We start from the raw sequence: 16377 nt of genomic DNA on the forward strand, positions 1-16377 counted from the left end.
TTGGAGGCAGCTCTAAAAGCCTCTGTCCCTCTCGGAGAGCCTGGCAAGCTACCAAGAGTATCCTGCCAGCACAGCAGAGCCTAACAAGCTACCCGTTGCATATTCAATATGCCAACAACAGTAACAATTGTCCTCATTCATCTTTCACTAAAAGAGCCCCCAGTACGGCAGCTTAAGAAAGATGAGCAAAGAGAGGCTGAAAAAAATCTCAGGGACGAACTAGACTGCCAAAACGAAGAAAGACTAAAATGATTGTCTGTACTTTCTATGCATGAACACTGGCATCAGAAGCATTCATCGAGGACCTGATGGTGCAAGCGCAGTAGATCAAGTACGACATCATTGGTCTGACCGAAATGAGGAGACGTCAATCACATCATGCCATTTTCGACACTGGAGAAGAATTGTTCCTCAGAATATGTGACAACAGAGGCATTGGTGGCATTGGTGTCCTTGTCAACACGAACTTGGCCATGAGCATCGATTCATTTGAATGCCTAACAACCCAAATTGGACGATTACGCTTGAATAGATGTGGCTCGCTGCCTGCAGTTTCTATCTTCATCGTCTACGCACCAACTTCCAACTACAATGAAAAAGAAATTGAGAGGTTCTACATGAAACTGGAGAAGTTCTATAAAGAAGACCACACCTTCTACAAGATCATTGTTGGTGATTTTAATGCCAAGATAGGTCTGAGAAGGTCGCCTGAAGAACTCCACATTGGGACACATGGCCTAGAATGGAATGATCAGGGTGAGAGACTGTCTGAATTCATCATGTCGACCAAGACCATCCATGGTAACTCACAGTTCCAGAAGGCCAAATCTAAAAGCTGGGCATGGGAGTCTCCTGGTGAACTGTTCCACAATAAAATTGACCACATCATATTCAATCGAAGGTTTTGCCTGACTGATGTTGCTGTTGTCCCAAAATTCCAAACAGGATCGGACCACCGTCTCCTTTGTGTGAAATTCTACTTCACCGAGCGGGGAGAAAAGTCTGCAGAGACTGGATAAATAGAATTCTGCCTACGGCTTAGATAAAAAGTAACAATCAACTTATTAACAACATGTATACCTACTGTACACATGGAAAGAGCCAGAAAAGCTGAGTGGCATAGCTAGCTTTAGATGTCATCTAGCTTTAAATGTCATCTTTAAAGCACTTAGCTTCCTAGATTTAAGTTCTGTCTCCTCTGTTAACTAAATCTTGCCCAGGATTCATCCGTAAGAGAGATGTTGACAGAGATCACACTGGGTAGCCGGTTACGGTGATCCCACTGGGAGATCACCACTGCATCAGCTTAGCTCCTTAGGCACCCACAAGGCCCAGTGACACTCAGAGTAGGAGAGAGGCCAGTGTGGAGCAGATTGGAGCCAACTGCATTCAACTTCACGTAATTTTCTGATGATAGCAGAACTTGGCACTGTTCACATCCACACAACGTGCCTTAGTGGTAAGTACGGCCATCCTAGGGGAAAGCTGTCATTGTGACAATGTTGGTGAGTTTCCATTCCAGAAAATCCTGCACAACATAAAGGTGCTAGACCATCAGTCCACTCCAGATAACTGCATAATCAATATGATTGTGGACCATTCAGGGTCCATAAAGACCCCATCATGGAGTGTCACAGGATGTTCCTAGTAAAGAGCGTCAAAATGCTTAGGTATGCAACAATGCCATGTTCAAGCATTGCCCTGCACAGCTTCAACTGGCCTCTTCCCAGACAAGCACTCATGGTAGTTCCGAATCCTTCCAGTTTCTGGTACAATTTGCATTCCTCCTTCCAGATTCCCAAAGAAACAGATGCAGTAGACACAGTGCACTGCTGCCTCTGAGATACTGGGCACAGTACCTGAACACTAAACTAATAGCAATCTGACAGGAGAAATTTGTGTTTTACCCCTGCAATATGGCCTGGAAAGATCAAAGTAGTAAAAAGGTTCACTGTATCACTCTCATCCCGTTGCTCATCAATTTGCTCCAGCGGGAACCAGTAACGTCTCTATTGTAAGACTTTTTGTTACTTATTTTGACATATAGAATACACCACAGGTAGCTTGCCAGGCTCTACCCTGAGGGCAAGATACTCTCAGTAGCTTGCTGGGATCTCCGAGAGGGATGGAGAATCGAACCCGGATCAGCTATGTGCAAGGTAAACGTCCTACCCACTGTGCTATCGCTCCAGCCCAGTCAAAAGGTTATAGAATTTTTTTTCTCTTTAAATTTTACTGGCTAGTTTCTCTGATAAGCTAAAGAGATAAAGGAGAAAACAGTTTCATCCTTACCCATCTATTGATTGATTACACTGTTTCAGTGCCTCTTGAAGTAAAATCACAAGAATTTTCTTAGAAGTTAAAAAAGAGGGAGATGTTTACATGAAAATATTTCTCTAAAGCAATCTCTGTTATGCCTTGAGGAATCCTTTCATGAGATTAACCTTTTACCAAAAACATATTTTGGGATGGCAGATTTCTGTTCCATATAGCATCATCTATGCCAGTCACACTAATAACTCCATGTCACAGATTATTATCCTTATTTTACAGGTGAGTACACAAAGACCCTGTAAGGATGATATACTGTTCAAGGAAGCATGCTAGTGACATGTTAAGAGCAATACTACAAGTGTGAGTGTGTGTGTGTGTGTGTGAGAGAGAGAGAGAGAGACAGAGACAGAGACAGAGAGAAACACAGAGAGAGAGAGAGAGAGAGAGAGAGAGAAGTACAGAACTGACTTAAGAGTAGCACTAATGTAATACTTTACAATGAAGTGAGGAAAACTGGGAACATTGGTGGAAGGAAGTTGACACCAGGGATGGGACTACTGTTGGCATACTGTATACTTGACACTTAACTATGAATAAATTTTTTAATTATTGTGACATAATTTTTTAAAAAAATTAATGGTTGGGTCTGAAGCAATAGCACAGCGGCTAGGGTGTTTGCCTTTCACGCACCCAATCTGGGTTTGATTTTTAGCATCTCATATGGCCCCCTAATTCCTGAGTGCAGAGTAACCCCTGTGCATTGCAGGATGTGACCCTGCGACGGTGATTTCTGGGCTAGAAAATTAATGGTGATTTCTGGGCTAGAAAGAACTGTAGGAAAAGCATTTCCCTTGCACCTGTCTGCCCAAGACTGATCCCATGTACGAACCTCAGGCCCTGCCAAGAGTAATCCCGAATCACAGAACTAGGAGTTAGTATTGAGCACAGCCGGGTGTGGTTCAAACCCACCCACCTCCTAAAATGGTGATGTTTTATCTGAGGCAATTCCTTCTCTTTCCTGTGAGGGCATGAACAATGCCTGGAGAAGTTTTACCACACAGAGATGCTAATGGATATGTGCTACTGACAGCAAGTGGCTAGAGGTCAGGGATGCTGCTGAAATTCGTATAACCAAAAGTGCAAAGGATGGAGAGACAGTACAGTGGGCAAGGTGCTTGAATCGCATATGGAAGTATGATCCCGGGAAAAGCCTATGGTCCCCAGAGCATGGCCAAGAGTGATCCCTGAGCACAGAGGCAAGGAGTAAGCTCTGAGCACAGCCCAGTGTGGCCCACAAACAAACAAACAAATGCAAATAGTTGCTAAACAGTCATCAGACAAAATGACAATAATGTCATGTTTAAGAAAACCTTTAATGAAAACATGAAATGTATGCCAATGACAAACTACATGATCATATGATATCATCAAAATTTCCTCAGACCTGCTCCACAGTTAGAGAGGGGTCTCTTCCGATGATGCGGAAATCTAACGAGTAGCAGGATTATCACACTCATTACAATTTTCTCTTTTTGAGGTAAGGAGTTTATTTTTAGAATGATTTTGTAGTTTTGTTTTGTTGTTATTTCTGGTTTGGGGCCACAGCTGGTGGTGCTTGTGGCTTATTCCCAGCTCTGTGCTCAAGGATCATTTGTTCTTTTTGGGCTTGGGATCACACTTGGTAGTGCTTATAACTTACTCCTCCCTCCTTGCTTTTTGGTGGTGCTTGGAGGAGTATGCAGTTCTGGGGATTGAATCCAGATTGGTGCTTGCAGGGCAACTGCTCTAACCCACTGTACTATCTTTCCAGCTCATAAAAGAAGATTTTTAAAAGCATGTACATGAATATACAAAAATCCTATTTATGTGAGGTCCATCAAGATGCCAAGAAGACAGTGACCTCACATATGCCATCAGTAGACTTCAAGATTCAATGTGTCTGTATCTGTTAACAGGAAAGAGGATTTTTCCCGAACTGGTGGGTTCTTGAGAATTGTACAAAAGATTAACATACAAAACTCAGATGATCCAGAAGTTAAAGTTCATTATACAATTCAAATGGAGAGATCCAGTTTCCTGTGTACGATGTCACCAGTTTCGTCTCTGGTCTGGGTTACCACTTCCTGGCTGTCTCCAGTGCAGGATGATCAGGTGTTGTCCCTATGTCAGTCCTAATCTAGACTCTCAAGCTGAGAGGAACCCTGTCACCTCTGTCTCCTCGCTGGTGTCTGGCTGCTCTGCAAACTGTCACAGGACCTCTCTAGGACTGTACACCATTCTGGCTTTCCTAGGCCTCCGACCACACCCACACGTACACAGTGTAGACTCCTGTGCTCTGTACATTGTGGCTGCTTGGACATAAGCGCCTGCCTGCTTCCACCCATCTGTCTGGGCATTCGTTAGTGGGGCAGTGTGTGTGTGTGCATGCGTGCGTGTGTGTGTGTGTGTGAGACACACACACACACACACACACATAGAGAGAGAGAGAGAGAGAGAGAGAGAGAGAGAGAAAGAGATCTTACTTCTTCTCTTACTTCTTCCTCCCAGTTGCCATTGTTCCTGTGTGTCCATTTTCCTGTATGGGGCTTCCTCTTACCTGCTGATATTCCCCATCCCAGTCACCCTATTCGCTATTCCTGATTGGATACCTTCTCTGGTGGATGCAATTAAAATGACAAATTAGGTTACCTTTATTTTATATATATACATATATATATATATTTTAATTTTTTTGCTTTTTGGGTCATACCTGGTGATGCACAGGGGTTACTCCTGGCTCTGCACTCAGGAATTACTCCTGGCAGTGCTAACCCCTGTTGGCCGTGCTCAAGGCAAACACCCTACCCGCTGTGCTATCGCTCCACCCCTCCCTTTGTTTCGTTTGTGTGTTTGTTTGTTTGTTTCTTTCTTTTATTAGGTTACCTTTAGATTAGCTAGTTTATCTAGCATTCCATCTTTCCTCTTCCAATGTGTCATATAACATTATTGTTTCCTTGTTCCCACAGCAGAAAGAGGCAGGACCCCCACAGCAGTCCCTGCAATGACCAAGGGAGCACTTGGTCTTTGATTTGAGGGAAATACAGTTATGTCTTATTATGAGCCTATTTTTTTCAATCCACCATTTTTGTAGAATAAACCCATTTCATTGGTAAAAATAATTCCTTTCTGTTTGAGATAAACATGAGTAAGCTACAAAAGCAAAGTCCATTGATTAGAAATAAAACCTCTTTCTGTTAATACTTTTTAAAAGAATTATTTCTTTATAATATCTTGTAATTCAAATCTCAGACTTTGAATTTTATGCTCTTCATAGCAATAGAAGCCTATAGAACAACACACATATACACGTGTGCACACTCACACACACACACACACACACACACACACACACCTGAGTCTCTCTGGAATATTAAAAATCTTCCAATCAGCTATTTCATAAACTGCTTGCTAGAACTGTGGTCATAAAGCTGCTTCACACAGAATCTCTGAGCCAACTCTACCAGATGTTTTATTTCTTGAATAATTGTTTTCTACTAAGATTAGTTTCTTTCAAAGCAAGACACATTAGAATGTTAATTTCTGTAAGACTGCTGTGACTTAGGTAAGATACCTTCAATGTCGTATTCATGAAGAGCTAAGATCCATTTAATTGCAATTAAGATTTCTCTAATTTAGAATTAAATTCGGTTAAAAGTAGGCAATTCAAATGTGGCAAAAATCTTTAGACATTATTTAAAAATCTACATAATTTATTTCCTTGCTTGTTTTTTTAACATATGAATTTTAATAAATTTCCATTGGAAAATGAATAAAATAAGAGTCAATCAGAAATCAAATTCAGTCTTTTTTGCTGTTGTTGAAAGAGCTATCTAATAAACTTTGGGGAAAAATTAAACTTTTCAGGAATATTTCATTCTTCTTTAAATTATTGGCCTAGATGAAAATGACTCCAATCATAATTCAAATTCAGTAAACCAACTCTCTAGGTATTTCTTATATATTTTAAGTGTTAGAATGGTTTCTTCCTAAACCAGCATCTTTGAGATATTTGAAGCAGATGATAAAAAATAAAATTCTTCCAATAAATAAATCCTTTTGTAAGAAGTTTAAAATTTTCAAATAATAAAATGTAATTAAATAGAATAAACATTTTAATATATGTCCTATCATAGTGGTTTTCAGTTAATAAATTATTTTCTTTTTCTATAAACTGTGGAATGGTATAAAGAGAAATCATCCCAGAGCTTTATGGATTCTTCGAGACTACAGATAATCAAATACAATAAATACAATAAAAGAAAATAAGGGAGATATGTGGATGAGACCCAGTAATACTTCCCCCACTCTGAGGCCACAGTCACCATCTAAAATAACCTCAGCTAGAACTAAGGATGTTTGTTGGGGGGGGTCAGGGGGGTTCTTATGGGAGGTTGCTATGGAGGACCTAGTAAATAAAGCCAGGACTATAACAGAAGATTTTGTTTACATCACTAAAATGAGCTAAGGAAATAAGGTCTTTACAGGGAAGGAGACACCCTCTTACAGAGAAAAATCTTCTTTAATACACATAAATATCTCTTATAAAATTTAACTTCCATTCAACCATTAGAAGACTTTCTTGAAATAAAACTTAGGCCAAAAAATATATTTTGAAGTGATATATTTTTATCAAATGTAGTTTCCTGTGAAATGATTTTCAAACCTAAAACACCTTATGGGTAAGCAATCCATGTGCATTGTCATTTGTAAATACTTGTATTTTAGCAAGTAAAGTCACTTTACAGCAAATAAAACTGAAAAGTTTACTTAGTACTTTGCATTCCCTTTAAAATTGAGACCACTAAGACCAGAAAGGTTAACTTTTCCAAAGGCACAGAGATTAGAACTACATCCAGATGTGACCTCTAAGTCCATGCAATCTCTCTCATTACATACCCACTGTTCCTAGGAAGTAAAGCCTAGATTCTTCCTCAGCACCTAGAATGACAAATATGGTGTAATGTACTGAGCTACTGCTATGGACTACAGATGCTCAAAAAGTTAAAATAAAATATAATTGGAGGGGCTGGAGAGATAGTACAGAAAATAAGGATCATGCCTTGCATGGAGCTAATACTGATTCAGCTCCCAGGACCACCTGGCCCCTCAGCACTACTGAATGTGGCCCAGATAATCCCTGCCAATTCAGGGTCTGAGCAACATTGCATTGGACCATTCCCAGTTGGTTGAAAGACCCCCAGTACCCCTGAGCACCATTTGGGAACCTCCTACATTTAAAAAATAAATCACTATATCACTGTATCACTGTCATCCCATTGCGCATCAATTTGCTCGAGCAGGCACCAGTAATATCTCCATTGTGAGACTTGTTGTTACTGTTTTTGGCATATCAAATACCCCACGGGTAGCTTGTCAGGCTCTGCCTTGCGGATGGAATATTCTTGGTAGCTTGCCGGGCTCTCTAAGAGGGAGGGAGGAATCGCACCCGGGTCGGCCACATGCAAGGTAAATACCCTACTCGCTGTGCTATCGCTCCAGTCCAGGTCTGGATAGACATAAACATTCTTCAATATTGAAGTATGAAATAGACTTTCTGATTTTCTCCTAGTATACTGAGGAGTTGCTTAGTTATTTCTTTGATGCTATGGAGAAGACAAATTATGAATTCAAAATAACTATCTCAGGACAAATTCCTGAGTGCAGAGCCAGGAGTAATCCCTGTGCATCGCCGGGTGTGACCCCAAAGGGGGAAAAAAAAACCCTTTAATAAATAAATATAATTTTTAAATTAACCTAATTGGAATAGTAACAACTCTAGCAAAATAATAATAATAGAGGAAAATAATTTCCAGTTGTGAAAAACAGGGACAACTTTAAGGGGTGCTGGGGTCTCAGCAACCAGCCTGAGGCCCTGGCCAAATCCCCTGTCTTTAGAAACAGGAGCAGGCTCTCTTCAAGTAGGGCCCTAAGGCCCTGGGCCAGCGCTCCACCCAGAAAAGCTGCCTGGTTAAGGAGAGAATGGGATGACACTTGAAAGTCACCACTTGTCTGAGCTAAGCATACCCAACCATGAGAAGAGGGGAACATAGATCATTAGCTAACCTCTGTAAAGGGCCCAGCGAAATGTTTACTCAAGAGTTGATAACCAGGTGTCCATAGTGTCCACTCCTCCCTGAAAATTTGCCTTTAAATATCAGTGTGTAAGCACTAATAAAATGAGAGTTGCTTGACCTCCAACTCTCCCCCATCTGCGTGGTTCTTTCTCGGTGGCGGCGTTGGGGTGGCTGAGGTGCAAAGAGGGGCAGGGTAAAGGCTTCTCCCCTTCCCACTCCCTCTCCCATAGGGAGTAAGTCCGGTGGCTGGGGGATCATACTCCAGTGTGCCAGGGTCTACTGGCCAGGACCCTGACAAAGGGGAATAATTGAGTGAGTTTTCCACGTGGTCATACATTTTCACAGAAAAGAGTAGCAAGAGAAGTTATGTCTGATGCGACAAACATACGTACATGACAGACATATGTGACAAATATACAAAAGGAGGAAATAGTTGGAATAATGAAAACTACTTTTCCATGGTATCATGATTTGGATAGAGTCTGCAATGACAAAGTTAAGAAAGGTATTTGGAGTTTGATGATCTTGGCACATGACAAATTCTTAAGGAATGTAGAAAGATCATACCCGTTGCTACTAGAAACAAATAATGAACAGAATGCACCAACGTGGCTCATTAAATGACGCTACAGTTGTGCTGTTGGCTAGACTGCAGGTAAAAATGTGAGGAAAATTTTTGTTTATTTCAGGAATTTTGGTGTTATATTCTGTAGAAACAGGTAATAAGATTAAAATTACCAAGTTACTAAACTCAGTCTGCATAATCTTTTGAAGTCAAATCTTGTAAACTTTCTGATGATTCTTTACTAATTTGGTGTTACCCCTGACATTTATAAATGATGTTTTGAAAGTCAAATTAGAAAGTTAGTGAAGTAATAAATTATGGCTGTAGTTGAAGTCGTTAAGTATTTGGAGTTCAACAGTCAAGGTTTTTTGGTGTGTGAGAGAGAAAAGATATAATAATTAAGTGACTAAGCTACCCAATAATTAAAATGGAATTTTATTATAAACCTAAAAGAGTATTTACATCATTTCATTCATGTTTTGTAATGTAGGGGCACCTTTACTGAATAATTTTGTCCCATTTTTAATGAGTTCAGTATTCCTTTTTATTATTTTATTTATTGTTGTTATAATTTAGGTAACATGTTTGCAGTAGTGTTAATGTTGCTGGTTTTAATATATCATTACCACATTTTCACCACCACCAGAGTGCTCATTATCTTACACCAATGTCATTATATTATTTCTAATCCACCCTTTACCTCCAAATATATCCTATTTGGTAATTTGAATTTTCTAATTCAAGATCACAAGTTTGTCATTATTGCTATCCGTTCCCTTTTTGTTTTTCTATATATAGTAGATGAGTGAGATTATTCAGTATTTGTCTTATGCCCTCTGACTTTTAAATATTTATTTATTCTTAATTAAGATACCATGATTTTCAAATTGTTCATAACAGAATTGTTTCAGCATACGATATTGAAACACCAATTCCACCACCAGTGTTCCCAGGGCCCCTGAAATCCCCCATATTGTCCCCTTGTCAGGCATATAACAAATTTATTTCATACTACTTGCTCCAACAAAACAAAGAAAGGAAATGACCAGTGGAATTATCAGAAAATAAATCAACAGAAGTCAATTTGTAGTGATTAAATCTGTATGATGTTAACCCTTGTAAATAAGACCATTCAATTTATGTAATACAGTGTAGTATACTGCCTATGCTCATTTACATAACTAAGTTTTCAACTCTAGCATTGAAAACATATTGCATTACATTTTATTTTGTGTTTAAACCCATTGCGGTAATTATCATATCTTCCCTGTAATAAATGGGGTTTCTTTTAATTTTTTGCTCTTTTGTCAAGTATACTACAGATTTATTTCATATTACTTAGTCCATAAAAACTTAAAACTATGGCAAATATAATAAATAGAAAATAAATCAATAGTTCAATTTGTTATAATTAATTGCTATATATTTTTAATCTTTCTTTATCTAGTAGAGGACACCCACATTAGTGAGTGCCACATTCAATACCATGTGATGGAAAGTTTCTCCTGTTCATTAAAGAAGCTTTTTTAATACTTGCAAAACTGATTCCAAAGCTTTGAATTCCCTGAGCTGTTGTCTATCCATGATGCTCTGTATAGTTCCTAAAAATCTAAATGATATTTTAACTAGATAGAGTATTCTTTTTTTTTCTTGTCCTTGAAAAGCATTCACTTTTTATTAAGAAAAAAAAAAAACACAGCTCTTTGCAGAGTACACAAGTTATTGTATTTAACTATAGAGGCTATTTGTGCAACATACTTTTTTAAAAATTTATTTATTTTTAATTAGTGAATCACCGTGAGGGTACCGTTACAGATTTATACACTTTTGTGCTTATGCTTCCCTCATACAAAGTTCGGGAACCCATCCCTTCACCAGTGCCCATTCTCCACCACCAGTAAACCCAGCATCCCTCCCACCCTCCCCAATCCCATCTCTCCCCACCCCACCCTGCCACTGTGGCAGGGCATTCCCTTCTGTTCTCTCTCTCTAATTAGCTGTTGTGGTTTGCAATAAAGGTGTTGAGTGGCCACTGTGCTCAGTCTCTAGCCCTCATTCAGCCCGCAACTCCCTTCCCCCCACATGGCCTTCGACTACATTATAGTTGGTGATCCCTTCTCTGAGTTGCCTTTTCCCCAGAATGTGAGGCCAGCCTCCAAGCCACGGAGTCAACCTCCTGGTACTTATTTCTACAATTCTTGGGTGTTAGTCTCCCACTCTGTTATTCTATATACCATAGATGAGTGCAATCTTTCTATGTCTGTCTCTTTCTTTCTGACTCATTTCACTCAGCATGAAACTTTTCATGCCGATCCACTTAAATACAAAATTCATGACCTCCTTTTTTCTAACAGCTGCATAGTATTCCATTGTATAGATGTACCAAAGTTTCCTCAACCAGTCATCCGTTCTAGGGCATTCGGGTTTTTTCCAGATTCTGGCTATTGTAAACCCATGACATTCTTCAAAGAAATGGATCAAGCAATCCTAAAATTCATATAGAACAACAAACGTCCAAGGATAGCTAAAACAATTCTTGGGAAAAAGACGATGGGAGGCATCACCCTCCCTAACCTCAAACTTTACTATAAAGAAGTAACAATTAAAACAGCATGGTACTGGAACAAAGGCAGAGCCGTAGACCAATGGAACAGGGTGAAATATCCCTACACACAACCCGAAATGTATGATCATCTAATCTTTGATAAGGGAGCAAGAGATAGGAAGTGGAGCAAGGAAAGCCTCTTTAACAAATGGTGCTGGCACAACTGGACAACCACATGCAAAAAAATGGGCTTAGACCTCGACCTGACACCATGCACAAAAGTCAGATCTAGATAGAGTATTCTTGCTGAGATGCTCAGTTTGTTGTTTTTGTACTATGTCCTTCCATACTCTTCTTTCTGGCTTGCAGTCTCATTTAATAGATCTGCTGTTCATGTCATGGGCTTTCCTTTGTAAGTAAATTCCATTTTCGATCTTGCTCCTTTCAATATTCTGTCTTTATCTTTAGATTTTGTCATTTTGAGTATTATCTGTCTTGGAGTTTTCCCAACTGGGTAATTTTTACTGGGACCTTTAGGGTCTCATGATCTCAGAGCCTATAATCCTCAGCTTTGGGAATTCTTATTGATGATTTCATTAACTATTGTTTCTTCACATTTGCCTTCCTGCTCTTCAGGGACTCGAGCGATTCTTACATTGTTCCTCTTAAAGTCATCCTATAATTCTCTAGTATTTTTTTCCATTTTTTTGCAGATTTTTTTCTATTTTCCACTTTCTGCTATTTCCCAGTGGTTTCCTCCTCGGATTGAAACCTCCTTGAAACCTTAATCCTTTGCTCAGCTTCTGTTGTTCTGTTGTTCAGAGCTTCTATTGATGCTTTTATGTCACCTACCATGTTCTTCATTTCTATTATTTTTGACTGTAATAGCTTTTTTTTGTTTTGACTCATACTTTCTTGTGCTTTGCTAATTACCTATGCTATCATTTCTTTGAATTCATTGAATATTCTTGCCATAGTGTCACCAAGGGCACTGTCTGGGGATTTACTGGTGTTATGTCTTCAGCGATATTGTTTCTGCTCATTGAGTTTGGTGGGCTTCTACATGTCTTCCCCAATGGTTTTCTAGTGTTCTTGTGCTGGGGTGAGTTTCTGTAGTTAGCCCCTGGGAAGGTAGTGAGGGATTAGCTAGAGATTGCTCTCTGTTTTCTCTGCCTGTCCTCTGCGAATGACAGGAAGAATAACCGTGAGCAGCATGAAATTTGTTGACTAGAACTATCGCTTCAGGGGCTGGTGTGACCCGGAGTATGACACAGGTCTCGTGTGAAGGCTGCTGGTACTCCCCACAAGGAACCAGCTCTTCTTCGGTTGGAGCTCTGCCTCCCATTTAGAACAGGCTGGATGCTGTCAGCCACAGGCAAGCCTCGCCTGGGATTTTGGAGCAGCAAGCAGAAAGTCAGCCCTCTGATTTATTTTATTTAACATGATGAATAACTTTCAATTCCATCCAGGTTGCAGTGAACTGCTGGGTTTTCCCTCTTCTTTCAACTACCTAATATCCCTCTGTGTGTGTGTGTGTGTGTGTGTGTGTGTGTGTGTGTGTGTGTGCGCGCGCGCGCGCGCGCGCGCATGCGCGAGCGCTCCTGACAGTTTGTTTATCCACTCATCTAGTAGTTAGACATTTTTGTTATTTTGAAATCCTCATTATTATACTAAGCACTGCAATGAATATAGATTCTTTTAAAGTGACGCTGGCAAAGAAAAACTGTCTGGGCGGGACGCTTTTGAGTCAATGCCGGGTGTCAAGTATACATGCATGAAAATGCAATAAGGATTTTCAAATTTGATGACAGTATTTCTATTTAATATTTTGTTTGTTGTTTTACTTTTGCTTTTTGGTTTGTTTGTTTATTTAGGGGGCACGGCCAATGGTACTCAGGAACTACGCCTATCTTTGCACTCAGAAGTCACTCCTGGCAGATTTTGGGGGACCATGTGAGGTCCTGAGGATCAAATCTGGGTCAGTCATGTGCAATACAACTGCCCTGCCTGCTGTACTGTGTCTCTGGGCCCAGTATTTCCTTTGAATTCATGGCTTCTTGTGACAATATAAAACGTGAGTTCCAAAATTAATGATAGTATTTATTATGTAATGCATCTTAGTGTTAGTAAGGGGTTTATATGTACTAAGTAAAAAGCCTTATCCTACACTTTGCAGTGTGAGACACAGAAGCTCAGGGTGATTAGATAACTTGCCTAATGATGGAGCTGGGATATAAATTTAGGTATACTGACTACAGACAATATATTCTTAACTTCTGTGCCATGTTGCTTCTTTGGAGGAGGAGAGAGGAAGTGAGGGAAATTCTAATTTCAAGTCAATGTAGCGAGAGAGCAGGGATGTCTATTAAATCAATAAACCCTTATATTAAAGCAAAGTCAAAAGAAACAGAAACTTAGTAAAGATGGGAGTGTATGTTTCTGTAAATCTCCTGAGAAGAATTAAGGTTCCATGGAGAGGAGGGCAGAAAATGTCAAGGTTAGTCTGTGACAACTTCTTGTTCTCAGAAAAGACGGCTACATCAAGCTTGTTTATTGTAAGTCGAGAGAAAAAATCTAGATCCAATGAGTTTCCATTAGCTATCTCTATTGTTCCCAACCAGACTGCAGGGATGGTACTGTGAAGAAATCTTGAGTTCAATTGTTGAAATGAAATGAGGTGGAAAATGACTCTGAGTTTGTGATGATGTTGAAAATGAAAAGAACATTATAAAACATATTGAAGAAACTCATATACAAGTGAGTTATTTTACGAGTGAAAAATGACCACCAACATGAATCAATAATCTAGGATGGATATCATTAGTGATTTGACCTCTCCATCAAAGTTATGTGTGCAGGACAGTTGAAATGGCTAGGGAACTATGGTCCCAGGATTCAAGATCAGAAATATTTCCCAATAAAGGGCACTAAATCAGAGGGCAGATATTGATTTACTGCAGAGAAATGGCCTTTCTGGAAGGACATAACCTTCCAGATCTATTTAGGAGGCATGGACCCAAAAGAGCCTGGATATGTATAAATATAGATGGTTAATAATACACATTTTCCCCCTAAGTTTTTGCTAGTGATGTTCTGATGATTAAAGTTCTGGGCACAGCAAAAATAGATTCCTTCTGTCCAGAAGTCTCTGTCCTTGCACATATATAGTGTCTAGAGACCTCATCTACTATGGAGACTGCTGTGAGTTGGGGCATCTCTTCCTTTTTTGAGTGATCAGTTCATTTCCAATCACCATTTTTAAAAATTCTTGGTGAATTCAAAACTAAATTGAATCCAGTACTATACTGACTGTGTTAATAATATCTTCTCTCTGATTTGTTGTATTTTTGAGATATTATGGCATGTAGTGTGCCTTAGTTCTTTAATACCTGGTAGATTTTACAGTGCCCATTTCTGTACCTGTATTCCTTGATTTGATAGATTAATTTGAATCAAGTTATATAACTATAATAATGGCAAACTAATAGGATTGCTAACTATGGCGTCTGGAACTTAGTAAAGTCTCAAACTATTGTCTTTTGTTATTTTTATTGCCCTTGAATAAGTATTAAATGGGTATTCTAGAATAATTCACATTATTGAAATAATGACAATGGTTAGTCTTTATCATTGCAAATTTCTTTATCACTAATGTTAGCTTATGTGTCACAAAGTCATTACCCAGCTACACTCTAGAATTTTTTGTTTTTACTTTTTAGGTCATACCCAGCAATGCACAGGGGTTACTCCTGGATCATGCACTCAGGAATTACTCCTGGCAGTGCTAGGGGGATCATATGGGATGCTGGGAATCGAACCTGGATCGGCCATGTGCAGGGCAAAGGCCCTACCTACTGTACTATCACTCCAGCCCCCACTCTAGATCTTTGACCATTATTTGGAATAGGTGTAAAGTTCAATAATTTGAAGGCATATTTAAAGAATAATATTTATCTATTAGTTTCTATCATTCATGAAGTATACACAATTTCTACATAAGAAACCATGTGTAGGTTTTTAATCCAGTAGAGATAGTTATTTTGAATTCATAATTTATCTTCTCCATAGCATCAAAGAAATAACTAAGCAACTCCTCATTATATTAAGAGAAAATCAGAAAGTCTATTTCATACTTCAATATTGGAGAATGTTTATGTTTATCCAGACCTGGACTAGAGCAATAGCACAGTGGATAGAGTATTTGCCTTGCATGCAGCGGACCTGGGTTTGATTCCTCCCTCCCTCTCAGAGAGCCCAGCAAACTACCAAGAGTATCCCACCCACAAGGCAGAGCCCAGCAAGCTACCCATGGCGTATTCAATATGCCAAACAGAGTAACAACAAGTCTCACAATGGAGACGTTACTGGTGCCCGCTGGAGCAAATCAATGGGCAACGGGACTACAGGGCGACTTATCCAGATAGGTTCCAAACACTAGTTCTCTAGCAGGTCACTGTAATATATGGTTTAGAGTATCATAGTGCTGGGGCCTCAGGTCAGAGAGTTCAAAGGACTGAAGTGCACACTTTGCACACAGGAGCCCATTGCTCAGTCTCAGCAAGGTCTTCCTAGCACCCATAATTGTGGCCCCAAGTAAATGAAATCTACTATCTCTTAATATATATCATTTTGTTCATTATCATTAAAACTTAAATGATAGACATCAACAGCTGTCTTGCCCTTTCCCTAGATACTGCTCACATATTAATATTTAGTTGACCCTAAGACTACTAGAAGGACAATGGGAAGGATTCCAAGTGCCCAATCAATGAAACACTAATTACTATTTTAATCAATGCTTAAAAGTAATGTGCATCGAATTAACAAAAGTTACATCTCTTAATAACAAAAACTGTTTCCTATCATTCTACAATAGATAT

General features: G+C 39.4%; 1 pseudogene; it reads left to right on the forward strand.

Moving 5' to 3' along the window:
* The first annotated feature begins 248 nt into the window (after window positions 1-248).
* The window catches only part of LOC129405035 (uncharacterized), a 78551-nt pseudogene continuing 62422 nt past the window's right edge, over window positions 249-16377 (forward strand).

The sequence above is a fragment of the Sorex araneus genome, chromosome 5 (genome assembly GCF_027595985.1).
Source record: "Sorex araneus isolate mSorAra2 chromosome 5, mSorAra2.pri, whole genome shotgun sequence".
NCBI classification, from domain to species: domain Eukaryota; kingdom Metazoa; phylum Chordata; class Mammalia; order Eulipotyphla; family Soricidae; genus Sorex; species Sorex araneus.